This window comes from Varroa destructor, unplaced genomic scaffold (genome assembly GCF_002443255.2).
Source record: "Varroa destructor unplaced genomic scaffold, Vdes_3.0 BEIS01000001.1, whole genome shotgun sequence".
Lineage (NCBI taxonomy): Eukaryota > Metazoa > Arthropoda > Arachnida > Mesostigmata > Varroidae > Varroa > Varroa destructor.
This window is the reverse complement of record NW_019211454.1, coordinates 73,443,125-73,456,853: the sequence shown is the minus strand read 5'-3', so window position 1 is coordinate 73,456,853 and position 13,729 is coordinate 73,443,125. Positions and strand designations below refer to the sequence as shown.

At 40.9% G+C, this 13,729-nt stretch overlaps 1 protein-coding gene and 1 long non-coding RNA gene across 2 annotated transcripts in view; one reads left to right on the top strand and one right to left on the bottom strand.

Annotated features, from left to right (window-relative positions):
- LOC111255280 (discoidin domain-containing receptor 2-like) overlaps window positions 1-13,729 on the bottom strand; it is a 116,205-nt gene that overhangs the window by 36,503 nt on the left and 65,973 nt on the right. The gene's annotated exons all lie outside the window — the stretch shown is intronic.
- Window positions 9,866-12,900, top strand: LOC147759079 (uncharacterized). Its single transcript, XR_015326453.1, has 2 exons — window positions 9,866-10,799; window positions 11,261-12,900. It is a non-coding gene; the product is annotated as an uncharacterized LOC147759079 (long non-coding RNA).

The window sequence follows — 13,729 nt, the reverse complement described above, 5'->3', positions numbered from 1 at the left end:
CCACCTACTTTACCATGGCATACTAATATAATCTTGCTAGTAGGAGCCTGCATTTCGCCCATCTATTTGGCCAACAGACCCGCAGCGGTTGTCCCGACAGCACACACGCACATGATGCACCTATTGACATGCAGGAGCAGTTACACTGTACACGTGAAAAGAGTCAGCCTGGCTGGTTATGACAAGTCTTTTTTTTTTTTTGCTTTAATTGTACCAGATGCACGTCCTTTAATATATCCATTTTACTTTTATCATCAAGTGCCGTGTCGACGGCAGATGACTAATAAAACGGGCTCATTACTAAAACAAATGACCCAAGCGGATACGTAGTACAGAATGTCAGTGGATGATCATCAATAAGTTCACAGTACGAACGGCAGTGTTAACTTAGACCGACATCGCCTGTATTTGAAGGTAATTACGCTCGGCGCTTCTCTGTTTGCTACAATAGTGTCAAGTTTTAATGAAATCATTTTCAAAAGGCTAGCATTTATTGATAAATAGAAATCTCACAGCTAGAAGCCATTAGCTTTTTTCGACCCCTGGGTTCGATTCACTAAGCGCCTGTCAGTCTGAGCTCAAGTAAGTTTAAAGCAACGAAGATAGTATTGAGCCTCATTTTATTGATGCGATATCACTACGGTTTTTCTATTAAATGAAATGTCATGTATATATTAAATAAAATGATCAGGTAAAAAATGTTCCAGTTTGGCGAACTTGTTCGTTTCGAGATATTACGTGTGTCCTAAAAAGATCCTTAATTACGGGCATCAAAAAACCTTGTAAAGCAATAAACTAAACTTGCTCCAAGCAAAGGTACCGAACCTGATGTTTGTTCTGCGACTTTGAAATACAAAACATCTTAAAACAACTAATCCAGAACCTACGAGAGACCATTCTAATCTAGAAGATAAGCGTTGGTTTTCGGTGCCCAAATAGGCTATACAAAGTAACGAAACTAAAAAAGGTTAGCGGAATCCTCAGGTCTTCAGAGAATTTCGCCGTCCCGCTTTGTCGAGTTAGAACATCCCCGGCTTAACTTTGTCTAGATGGTAAATTTGGATTAGCACTTCAAGTGCGTAGAGATGGACTCCGTTCCACACTTCGTCCGGTCTATGAGTTTTTACAGGCGGACGTCCTGTTCGGACGACACATTGGTTCTGCAGCACATGCCGGTCTTTCGCTTTCTGCATTGATAGAAACTACACCTCGAACGAACATGAAACCACAACGCAATCACCTCTTCGTCGATTCGATGTCCTCTTTTTTTTTCGTGCCGGTTCTTTGTTGCTCAGCCCTTCTGTGCTTCGCGTAATGTTACAGTTACCGCTGCATGAGTGGCACAGAAAGCGCACGAACCTATGGTGCGACTTAACTTACGCTGCACATGACAGCCAGTCGTATAGCACACACTTACAAACATACGCGCCCAGACGGAAAGAGAAAGAGGAGGAACGATACGAGCTCCCCATAAGCGAATCGGATTTGAAGAAAAAAATAGAGACCATTCTTGTTCTCGATGTAATTTTTTGTGTTTTTTAGTTTTTGGCTTTGGGGACTGAGGAGAACAGTCGACTGAACAAAAAATATGTTGAGACAAAAATTGAAAAGGTCCAGCGTGTAACTTGTACTATGGGAGTGTACCGCATCGTGCAGAGTAGGGTTCGTCTGAAAAGATTTCGTGCTCTTTCAGTGACAATGTATTAGAAAAAAAAAGTGTTCACTATGTAAAAATATCATTGTTACTTCTACACGCACGGAGGAACTAAAATCTAATTACCCGCATAACGATCTAGGGAAGGATCTCCGACAAGAGAATGCTGCCTAAAGATACTCGTTCGCATTTTGTTCTACACGCTATTTTACACATTGCAATTGTAGAGCAACTCAAGAAACTTTTTTGGGCCTTAGAGAACCTATCAATAGATTGTTTATCACACATGACATGGATGTATGTTTAGCAAAAACCAGGCTTAGCCTATCGACTTCAATAGCCAACCCTATCGTCGGCATAGACAATCAGAGCACCAGCTTCATTTGGGCTTTTGTCGCGAATTCACTGGTGGTGCTTTGTTGATCAAAGGGTGGGATTCACAGAAGTTAGGTAGATGATGAGGGAAATCATTGTAGGCAAACGAGCCGTATGCTAAAGCGTTTATACTTGTCTTTGTGGTAGGGCAGAAGTGCACGAAGTTTCAGCGTATGCTTGTTACATTTGTTTTGTGTTTAAGTCAACGATTTACGGTTTGTACACTGATAAATACATTTGTTGACTGGATATATCGATTGGTAGAAAGCCGAAGACAAATGGACACGCTTATAGCTCTACAAGATATTACAGCAATATATTGATAATAATATTGTAGTATTCTATTATAAATATTATTTTTAAGGACGAACCACTTTTTAGGCCCATAGAACCTATTTAATTACATACGCCTACACTAGAAAGCCATGCATAAAAATCAACCCAGCAGCCAAAGTTGCTAATGATTTATGTAGCACCGTTCTCTTTAATTTATTAAGCAACGTTCCATTCCACACATAAAAGATCTGTTGCCGTACTAAGAACAGACCTTAATTTACTACTTATCGCTACTGTGTCCCATGACAGGTGGGAACGTTTTGCCAGTGATACCACTTGTTGTTTGACCCTAGTATCTCTGCGACAGTAGAGATCAATTTATTCTCATCGTACTTGATTCCTTGCTTGCTGCCTCTCAAGCTGCTATGGAGAACATAATCGGATTTTTCCGATTAAAGCTGCTTAGCTTCAGTAACTACGACTAGCAACTTCTGCTTGGCTCAATTATTGCAGTCATTTTGGGTTATTTCAAATTGTAAATCGGTAAACTAATTTACGGCGTTCATCTATTCACGGTTTTAACGTTTTAAAAAAAAAAAACAGTTCCGGCCAGTAGTCTACAGACACGCATCCCGGCGTAGCATCCGCACCGTTGTATGACGATGTACCTAAACACAAAGCAGCTGCCCGATGATGACGGTCTCGTGTATTCCCAATGAGCTCTTCGGATATGGCCGAGGTGGCAGCGCAGATATCATGGCAGCAGGTAATATGGCCGCATAGGCCTCATTTGAAAGCTAGCAAGTAATAACAGTTGTCGAGGTCCTTTTGTAACCTAATTCTCCAGCTTAGCCTATTATGAGATTTACTGTTCGGGCACAACGGTCCTAAGACCCATAAGTGATCCGCTCTCTACCGATTTTAAGTCGGCAGTAACGATAGACTTTCGTGAGGACCATTTGTACTACTGGCTTCTGGCCGGTATTGTCACGACCGACCAAGCAGAAGGATGAAGCGCTAACTAATTGGCCGGCCACTCACTTCGGTGATTCTCGCATAGACCGTCTAAGGTCAGCGTGCCAGCAACAGATCGTAGACTTACACTATTCTGTGGAATACAGATTCAACTACAATAGATAGATTGCATGTTATCGACGGGCAGGTTATGGTAGTGCAAACGTTGATGCTCGAATGACACTCGATCGTATCAAATAAGAACAACTCGGGCATCAAAAGACCTGGCTGCGGCAGACCAGCCAATAGTAATTCGCTGAGCAAAGGAACGTCCTATTTTACAATGAAATGCAGGCAAAATGTACGCGCTTTCAACGCCATTATCATGAACAGCATTGAAAACCAGCAGGCGTTAGCGGAAGAGTGATTCGAAAGGATTTGTCTCACCGCTCGCTAGGACTCAGCGCATGCCATATTCTTTGCCTCTCCTTTTAATTCAACCGAGGAACACAACACCGTCCTAGCGAATCTCAGTTGCAATACTGTTTATTATTCTAATTATTAGTAGCGGGTCCGGTTAGAGCTTCTTTGAAGCTTATGAAAGGTGATAAACATAGAAATTCAATATTCATTACGTATCTGAGCTATGCCCCCCAGGGATGCAACAGCAAAAACGGTGCAAGATAACATGCAGTTATTAGTCTGCTGACAAGTAGTTCAAGTGAGGACAATACAAAGACAAAACAAACATTGAATATATGTCAATGGCAATAGTCTCTGGCAAGTATTTACTAAAGTCGTACCATTCATGCGTTCATCACAGTCATTTATTATCTATCTCGAAACACTTAACTATTATACTATTAACTATATACTACTGTATTATTATGCAACGTAATGAGCCATGTTCTAGCTCGTGAGGAGGTCTTTGTATTGGCCTTTCGGCCATAAACAAACTTCTCTGCGGTACATTAGTACACCTGCTATAGAAGGGTCCATCCCAGGGAAAAATCCTCTGGCGCCAAGATGCTGCAGGCTGAATTATACAGATGGTCCACTGGTGACGACTACCTGCTTTCTATGCAGGAATATACAATTGAGTAAATGGTATGATCACTCGCAGGGTGCTCCGTAATCGCTCATCTAGCTGGAATGATATAATATATATATATAAGGAATTAATTCTGAGTTGGTTTCATGCCTTTGAAGATCTTTAATACCGTCTATAATATAAAATCTGTTTATCGAGTTGGTTAGAGGGCCGGCTTGTTATTACTCTTAGGTACGTCTTGTACCGCTCAATTCGTGATAAATTTCAACTGTTTTTTCGGCTATTTTAGACTATTCGTTCTTTCTTCTCAGCGTTTTTGCGTAATTCGTGTAGCGTAAAGTCACATCGCCTTGAAATAGAAATGGTCTGCTCCTATTCACTGTCCTATTCAGCTGTTTAACGCGGAGTCTTTTCATTAACTTACCACTGTCGGCCTGTGTACACTTGGACCGTAATTGACAAACCAGAACTTACAAGAATATAGTCGGTAATTTCTGTATTAACCTACCAAATACACGCCATAAGCCTTTGCGGCTGTACATTTATTTTAGGATGATATCCCGTCGGCTGATTTGCATCAATCCACTAATGTGATGGTGTGCGATTATTGTATAATAAATATATTTTTTTTTTATTTCCAATCAAAATTCGATGCAAGAATGGGTCGCTGTCATAACGGAACAACAAAGACAAGCAATCGTCTCTGTTCTTGACCTTCGCCTAAGTTGCGTGGCGTTATTTTTTGTCAGATTATTCTACCTTACTAATTTGACTATAATGAAAATTTATAGAATTTTTATATACGTCCAGTCTGATTACAAATAAACTTGCAACTGCAGATAGGTCGACTTCTATCGGAGTTTTCTTTGCAAGGAACCTTGTACGAAGCTTATTTTCGAGTTCAAAACTTTCTTCCCAACACGTTTAAACTAACGACTTCGTCAAATTTGTACTAAATATTAAGTTCGTAGCGCAAGCCGTCTTCGCTACTAAAGTTTCGAAGTGGAACTTATGATTCAATAACAACTAAAATCTGTTAATTTTCCACGATTCATTACAACTCGCTCGGTGAAAAAAACCTAGCGAGAATATTCGAATCTAGGTCCCAGATCTAAATAATACGAAAAAATGTCGTGCGGCAGAATTCGCGATTTCCAGATACGAGGTTGTTGTTTGTCACGTTTGGTACCAAACAACCTAATAACAGACCGCGCCATTTATATACCAGCAAATAATAAATAGGACGATCCGATATTTTGTTGTTAACACCGATGTTTTCACAGAGAAATTTCAAAACAGTTGACCAGCTCTAGCTATATATAGTCCACCCCATTCTCTATCTATTTGAAGTGATTTGTAAAAAAATACGGTTTGTAACGGGACCAGTAGATGGCGTTTGATGATTAGATCAGGCCGGAAATTGCTTGCGCTTGGAAATTGTAAAAAACATTTGACCTTGAATGTGAATAGCAGCACTCATCTGTCAGTTGCACAGATTAGTGCAGCCTTCACCACAATAAATATTTTCTTCAGAAAAAAAATAACGCGGTCAGTGGCATTCGGAGATGGTTGGTCGTCAAAAAGCTACATCAGTTAGCTAATGAAGTACCGAATTGCGCCGATGCGTATTTCATCCATCGGATGCCTAGTTTGAGAAACTCCGAAGGAATTATGTAGAAACTAAAGAGAAAAGCGAAAGTTCATCTACCTTAGGCCTTGGGTCTGTCCTGAGAATATCCGGGTTGAGAACCACCGCGGAAACTATGATGGGAAGGCTCTTGATTTCGTGGCCGCGTGGTTTCGTCCGTAATCATGCCATACTGATATCTTTCACATGCTGGAAGAGTTCCCTCCATAGACAGTTGTTTCTTCCTCGCAAAGACTCTGGGCGATTTGTTTACTAGTATGATATTACACAATATTATATTTTTCCTCAGTGATTAGCATTTCCACATGCGCATAAAGCTTTTCTATATGAGCTCTTTCACTGCTCCCTTAAGTTTTGCCTTTTTCGTACAAGACATGTGCTACGAATTTCCTTCTATGGCCCCTGTACTGTGAAAACGACCTAAGACTCAGAGTGGAGGACTCAGACTCGCACGCTAGAACGAAAATGTACGGTCGTTATTAAGAAGTAGAGCTGTAAGTAGGGAAGCAAATTTTTTAAGGGTGGAGTCAACGCAAATATAATTATTTTCTTTCTAATTATTTATTTATTTTTCTTATAACCTTGCCCCTTTCCGAACACTTCCTAAAGGTGGTGTCGCAAACTTACCTAATCATTATTTGTAAGCAAAAACAAATATGCGTCAGGTATAGCAATAGGTTCGAACATTTTCCTATTGGTTGAATGTATCGTAAGTCATTGATAGGCAACTTCGTCGGATACTTATCATATAGATTTAATACGTGAGATGTGTGGTTGCGCAGGTTAACACAGGGGATCAGTGCATATCGATAAAAGATAGCACACTGAAGCAGTGAGGACTTAATCAAAGCGTTAGTACGCGAACATGCGTTGAGCGTGACGAACAGTAGAGCATTGATGTGTTACCGAAGATTCGTCTGTCTTTCAGTTACCGTAAAATACGTCAAGCCGAAGTGATGAGAAAATCCATTCTTCGTACTCACACATTGACGATAGCGAAAACCATTAGTGATGACACTACGGAAACGATTTTGCGTAAGGATGAGAATTTGCCAACTTTGTTCGAAGTGAGTCAGACAAAAGGTGATCTATATCAATTCCTGGGCTTCTTTTTTTGAAAAAGATGATCATTCACTTGACGCTTCTATTGCCATGTTGGTGCATAAAGCTTTCCAACATTATCAGTGATGAAATCGTTGGGGTCATCAACAACGTAATGCCATCTTTGATAACACCGGCATACTCTTCAGCACTTCAGCAACACACCGATGGACATTAAAGAGCAGCGATGTTCTCTGAAATCTTATTTTGTTCATTTGCAAAAAAAAAAAATTAGCCTTTGCTAAATTTACGGAGTTCGTAACATAATTATAACACCGAAACTAAGACCACGCAATTCTACATCGCTTAATGTGTTGTTATTGAAGAAATTTGTATACATACATGTATACGCATATAAAATACACAAAATGAACTTTCTTTAGAAATCATAAAACGCATAAGTAATTGCTAACTCTCTAATTGACTAGTTACGAGAACCGAAATGAGCCACTGGACAACAGTAGTTACCGAAGACGATGTTATTTCCGCTTTCAACGAAACTAAGACGAAATACTTCTAATCTTCATTTGTCTATAGACTACTTAACCTTATATTGATTTTGAAAGTCAAAATCCCAGCGGAACACGACATTGGAGAAAGTCGAAATAGACAACAATGCACTTCCCAGCCGGAGCCGAATATAAACACAGACATATGGTATTGGTGAGTCTGCTCAGAAACCGTGGCCCGATCGTCATAAACCTGGTGCCTTGCTTCTCCTACATATGTCAGAGCTCACTAAAGATACCTTCGGGTCTGGGGATGGGCGCATCCTGTCACAAGTAGCACGAAAGGCTATTGGCAAGCGAGGAAAGAGCCGAATGTGGGAATATCTAGTTGGTCAGCCCCCGAACGATTAGACAGACGCTTCCAGTTCGCCGAGATGATCGAGTTATCTACAAAGGAACGATGCTGGAACGGAGAAATGGAGAGAGAAAGGGAAATCAGGTGGCGTAGAAGGGACGCCTCCCACAAAACAGCGTATGATAGTCAGCAGAAGTAACAATTTGAAACACAGTTTCGATGCCATATGGTGCATTCGCTGGTTGCTATGTAGGGAAAAGTGCCAATAAGAGGCACCTTGAGACAGTGAAGAATTATAGCATCAGAAGCGCCAGCGTCTAGCAACTAAGCAGGCGGCGTACGAATCGGGAGACGATTTTGCATTACATTTAGACGAAAAATGAAACAGAACCAAGCCTGTATCAAGGTAAGCGATATAGTGCTTTGGGTCTGAAGAATAGCTAGAGGAAGTTTGCAGAGGTGATATCAGAATCAGGAAATAAGCAGATAATAGCAACGTTTTATTAGTAGTAGTTTTATGATGATTAAAATTGTCTCGCGAGTAGCTCAAGTATAAAAGCAAAGTACGTTTATGGACGCCCAAATTATTTCTTGGATATGTTTTTCAAACTGTTAATTACAAAGTGTACAGATCTTGCATCTGATATATCAATTGTTCCGAAGTTGTCCATATTTGCTCCCCACATTCATTTGTAATCTTCAGTATAGGTAACGCGCACGCGCTTTAGCCATTATAATGTATTCTTGATAAACCTACTATACGGTAATATATTCGGAAACAGCCTGCTTATGTATTTACCTGTTACATATTTTCTAAAGAGACGATTTTATCATCTTCTTACGTAAAATAGGTAATTGCGAAGCCGCTACTACACAACGAGCCGGAGGAATCGCTACTCAGGCTCGTAATGAATTAGTCGAGCTTCAAGCCTCTCCCGATGGGTAGTCCTCTTCCCTAGGACTGGATTAATCTCTAGGATCTGGATTATTAATGCTTAACGCCTAAAATTGAGATTTCGGCCGTCAAAACTTATTTACAGTAAGGCATGTTTTTAAAGAATCTTGAATTAAATGTACTTCAAATTTACCTTCATACATTTGTATCATGTAAATCAAACTACTGGAAATAAGAGAGCGCTAATTACTAGGTGTCCACTTTGATTTTTTACCAAAATGCACCACTGCATTCTAGAGGTTGTGCTGCCCCTCATTATTGAAACTCTCCCTTAGAGCTACATCTTTTGTTGTCCTGACCATCGTTGAAAAAATGCGTCGCTAAAAACTTTGATTTTTTTTAAATAATACGCCTTACAGCTTACGTCTATGGTTAGGTTGAGTAGATTTGTTTTGCTAACAAAACTAGAGATAATAGGTACGACTTTCCATTTACATTCGCCCGTTCTATAAATGCTCGGTGTTTAGTTCGGAACTTTTAATTATAAATCGTTAGACATTATCGCCAGACGAGTATGCGCTCATTAAGAACCAGTCGGCGTTGTTTTAAGTGTTAGCACATATAGGATCAGCGTTGTGAACGGAACCGTTTAGCCGTACCGCTAAATTACTTCCACTTTGCTTTTACGTCTATGAGAAGCCTATTCCTCTCTTCTCAGACTAAGTACTATAAATGATAGCACCTATAATTATAGAGATCAGGTAAACCTTATTTTGTCTATTTAATTCCACCCTTGGCCTGCTTCACTCAGACAGCTGTTGTGTGCTTCATTGAGCTTCCAGGCTTGCATAGATGAAGCGACAAGACGAGCTGTGGCCTGTTATATCGTATATTTAGCTGTCTGCTATGAAAACACAATCGTATACTTTTATTCGAAAATTTAACTGGTCGGGCCTGTTAGACCTTCAAACTGACAACGGCTCACTACCCACCATTGCCCAAAATAAATATCTACTACTACCCTTAACTGTAGCCTGAACAGCTTACTCCCATAGTATTACTGTTATTGTAGCTAGCAGTGCATCAGCGTCTACTGACGGCGTAAGCCCAACTGGTTTCGAATAACCTCATATACCTCATCAGCGTTCGTCATCGTCATCCTAATCTCTGTCCCGTGATCTTCGCTTCGTGTTTATTTTAATTGCATATGTAGCCCGGGTGGCTGGGTACGACGGCGAGAAAGAGCTAGCTTCAAGCAGCAACTAGATGCGAGGTAACGAAGGGGTGAAAGGGGTGTACCGCTGCCACAGAATCGACCAGACGAGCGTAGATCTCCGCCAGAGCGAGAGTGGACCTAATAAAAACTGCCCTCCCATCCCCCAGACGTTTCACAAAGTGCCGCCCTCACTCGAGACATTCCCGACACTAGCTTAACTATGTGCGCCTGCTTACCGCTCTGTTTAGTCTGCTCTAGCGACAGAACTACGCGCGTAGAGACGAGAGCCTATGTTTGACTTGGATGCAATGCCTTTGCCAGTAGCGGCTGTGACGTTAATATACCCATATAAGCAGTACGGGTGCGTTAATCACAACCTCGTCCTAAGGTAACCGAGGCTGTAGTTCGGCAATGGCTGGGTTTTGGCGGGCTAGGGTAGTTTTAAAGTGCAGTGAGGCGTGGTGACCGCCAAGTTGCGCGTCGGTTGAGATTGTTGTGGTTGAAGTTGTCGTCGTTAAAGTGCCAATTGTATATGACGGCCTAAAAAGGACTCCAAGGGACTGTAACAAAATGAAGGGGTGGTACTTTGGCGGCAGAATAAACGAAGGGCTTTGTCAGTTCGATGCTGGCTTCCTGGTCCACGGTTTGTTTCTACCGCTTACGGGGTATCGGATACTTGGAGTGTTGCCAAGAGAGACCGAGATACGTTTTTTTTTTCAATCTGCTACTTTGCCTGTTTAGGAGAAAGCTATAAGTATAGAACAAAAGCGATAATTTTTTTACAAAGGAAAGTTGCTACTGTGGAAATAGCTGGACGTTTTTCAGGTGAGTCACAGAAATCTGTTACAATTTTGTCTACGTTAGCCCATGCGCTGCGAACCTAAGTAATCCCGTTGAGGCGTTGATATGTATTTGCTTTTAAACTTTTTTTTTTTAACCTTCGTTTTTTAAACTTTATTTGCTATATTTTCAGTAAAAATGTACAGTGGGTGTTTTTACATAAGAATAAATGTGAGCAGTCTTCTATGTTTCTAGTTTTTGCGTCCGGTATCGCCGTTAGGCATTCCATGACCGGCTTCGAACCTAGATCACAACTGATCTTTAAAGCTAGCTCCTAAGTCTCTGGGATGTGACTAGTGCTGCCATTCCATTTCTAAGTCATCTTGAAATGACTTATCCAGCCGTTGATTTTTATCGCACTTTTTCCTTCTAGCTTATTTGAATCGAATTATACGACATTCGTGTATATCAGAACCCGTTCACTTAAAATTGAATCAATTTTCCAGAAGAAACGAGCGACTTTCGACAGACGCCTGAGTGAATGATGATGGTCGGACTAGCAGTAAGCGCTGACTACCTTGTGGTTTGTCTACAGAAGAAGGAGCGTTGTCTTCGCCTTATGCTCAGCGATTACAACGCCAGTGTTTTCCGCCCTTTCGAAAAGGAACAGCTGATAGGTCGATTAAGGCGTTGACAAGTTTCGTTCGTGGCTATCTGCTCCCTCTTTGAAAAGTGAAAATGTTTTTGTTCTACTATGTTGTCTAGATGGCCTTCACTGCAGGCGGCGGCGGCGGCGGCGGCAGGAGTAAGTCGTTAAACGAAGAATCGTACTGGTATTATTAGTATAAACGGTGGTGATAGCATTGAAGTCAATCTGTCGTCACCAGATGACAGCAGAGCACTGGCCAACATTCGTCTATTTGGCGGTTATGGATGTAGAGGGCATCCGATTCGATAGTTTTTATCGTATGGCCCTGTGACGCGACGAGACGAGACGCGTTATTTGTGTGCCTCTGTACCTGTGATTTGTTGGCGACAGCAGCAGAGACAGCATATCATGCTATACCGCCATCGATGTTTCCGATGCGCGAAGTACGTTTAGGGTTAAACGCAGTGTTATCTAGCAATTATTTTTTAGAAAAGTCGTCATGGCCAGACAAATGCGCCACAATGAATCGTGGTACGATAAGGATTGTCGAGAACACTATTGCCTTATAAGATGAAGCAGCGCCTATATATATATATATATGGTTGATTGGCGACCAATTTTGCATTGGTATACCCCGTACTATCAACAAAATTGAAAAGAATCGCTTTCAGAATGTACTTTATGCTTTAAGTCCGTCTGGTCATCTCTGTGTTTTGTTCGTCTTTTGTCTACGTCAACGACAAAAAAACAAAAATAAAGGTAAAGCCTGTTCATAATAGAATAACACAAAGCGGCCACAGTGAATTTAAACAAACACCAATGTGCTAACATAGTTGTGATACGAGTACGTGTCACCGTTACTGCTGCTTCTGTTATTATAGCTTTGTACTAGCGGCATAGCAAATTGTGTCAATAAGAAAAAACGTGACGAGGGTGCTGATAATATTAATAAAAAATGAAAAAGAAAAGAACGTGCCGGGTGCTGTTCTAGCTCGCATGTCCTTTACGGCGTCATATGATAGGCTATAGAGTTAGAAACTAGTGTTTCGGAGACTGACATACACACGTACCGTACGCATCGTATAATCGGGAATAAAAATGGTAAATTCAAATAAACTTAAGAGCATATTGTGACTGGTGAATGGCTAAAGTAAACAGATCAATGAGAATTGCAGAAACATTGTGCTTTGCCGTGATGATCTTGAGCAATTCCGATGGGCATCGAAGTTATCACGGCAAAGATTTAAGTTCAATATCTGTCGGTCATTATCGAATCAAAAAGATATTTTCTTCTAGAAATGGCTAACTTTAAAAAGTGTGTGCTGCCTTCCTTTTTCGAACACTATGCACATGGCGTTTGTTTCAAATGAACTTCACCTTGGAGTTGTTGAAGGCGCACCGGGTTAGTTAGACATGCTACTGGATCATAGTATGATTATGCACATAATGCTAAAATGTCTGAACAAATAAAGTACAGTATCGGAATTACTGAAACAATGAGGTAAAGTCATTAAAACAAGATAATGCACAGCATTGTAGAAAAATTTATTAGTTATTAAATCGAGTTGGCAGGATAGAGGATGGAACACTGCAGTACCGCTGCACTTCGTTTGGTGCTATCTAAATAACAAAAAAAAATAAAATAAAGTCTAAAAAAAAACAAATGCTCTTAGATAAAAGGGATCGGCTTCCGGCAATGCTGGCAGTAAATACCACACGCGGTCTTTATCTATAGTTTGAAATTATTTTTAATCGCTATCCAACGGTTGTTTCATTAAGGATTTGGCGACAATTTATTGGTTTACGCAACTAATATTGTTGGATGAATCTGCAGAGAATTTACAGATGTAATATAGACAATTAGTGAAACGTGTTTTACTACCTTATTGTTTGAATTGTATATGATACGGAATTTTCTAACATACGTTACCGGAATACTTAATATGATTGAATCAAATAGTTTCCTCCATGTCAAATTGCGCCCAACCAGCAGTAACGCCGAATCATCCGTTCCAATTTTGACTAGCAGAGTCCCAAAGGGTTTCGTCCGTGAGACACCATACAGCATGAGTAGAGGCAAACTCATCGACGCCGTCCTCATTTGATCTGTGTCTGGTAGCCCTTGTACCTACAACAATTGCGTCCGTTCTTACCAAAACGATAAAATTACGCTGTACCCCCCCCCCCCCCACTCTTGCGTACGTTGTACTTGTCTTTTCAGGATCTACACCCAACGCTGTCGTGTTTCATGAGGCTCAAGGAACGACTTGCGTTCTCCATCGTCAATCAGACCGGCCTTACACTTAGAAGCGAGACACGGTGACCT